The sequence below is a fragment of the Fukomys damarensis genome, unplaced genomic scaffold (genome assembly GCF_012274545.1).
Source record: "Fukomys damarensis isolate Sample0158 unplaced genomic scaffold, DMR_v1.0_HiC HiC_scaffold_24, whole genome shotgun sequence".
Taxonomy (NCBI): Eukaryota; Metazoa; Chordata; class Mammalia; order Rodentia; family Bathyergidae; genus Fukomys; species Fukomys damarensis.
Genome location: NW_022900936.1, coordinates 38,340,329 through 38,341,042, shown reverse-complemented (window position 1 = coordinate 38,341,042; position 714 = coordinate 38,340,329).

The following is a 714-nucleotide window of genomic DNA, read 5'->3' as shown; positions in this document are numbered from 1 at the left end:
ATATTATTTATAAAATCTTCTTTAATATTTGTATATTTAAATTATGTTAAAGAAAATTGACCTTTTAGTGTTTTGTACCATCTTTTATATTTCAATTTGAAAATTGTATTATTAATAATACTAACTGGATGAGGAAGGAAGTAATCTCAGTAGTAATATACTTGCTTGTTTAATACACATTATTTGTTTATATTTTGTCTATTTTCTTTCTTCAGAGCTACAATTTCAAATATTATCAACTTAGCAAGAGATGCCTAAGTCAACTGTGTCCTACTCATTTCATTCTTGACATGCAATGTAGACAGCTCATCAGACTATGTTCTTCAGAAGAAATATGACAGTTAAATGATTCTGAGATGAAAATATAAATCCACAGAAACTTCTCCAGTCCTGCTATCTCTGGCACATCATCACTTAAACATAGTTTAAAAAATTTTTCCTCATATATAGAGAGGATAGAACTTACAATTGGTATTAAATGTCTTGCAAGATATATCTAATATATTTTCCTTATTTATTCTGCTCCTTTGTATAAATATATTTATATACTTTTTATCAACCTAAATAAAGAAATCCTGGACAGGTTGTTCACATCATACTGTTTTAAAACACCAAATTTTAAAGTACTTAAATACTTTTCATAATCATGCCAAGGATTAATTCTGTGGAAATATAATACTTCACTTGAGAATTTGTATGTCTGTTTAAAAGTCA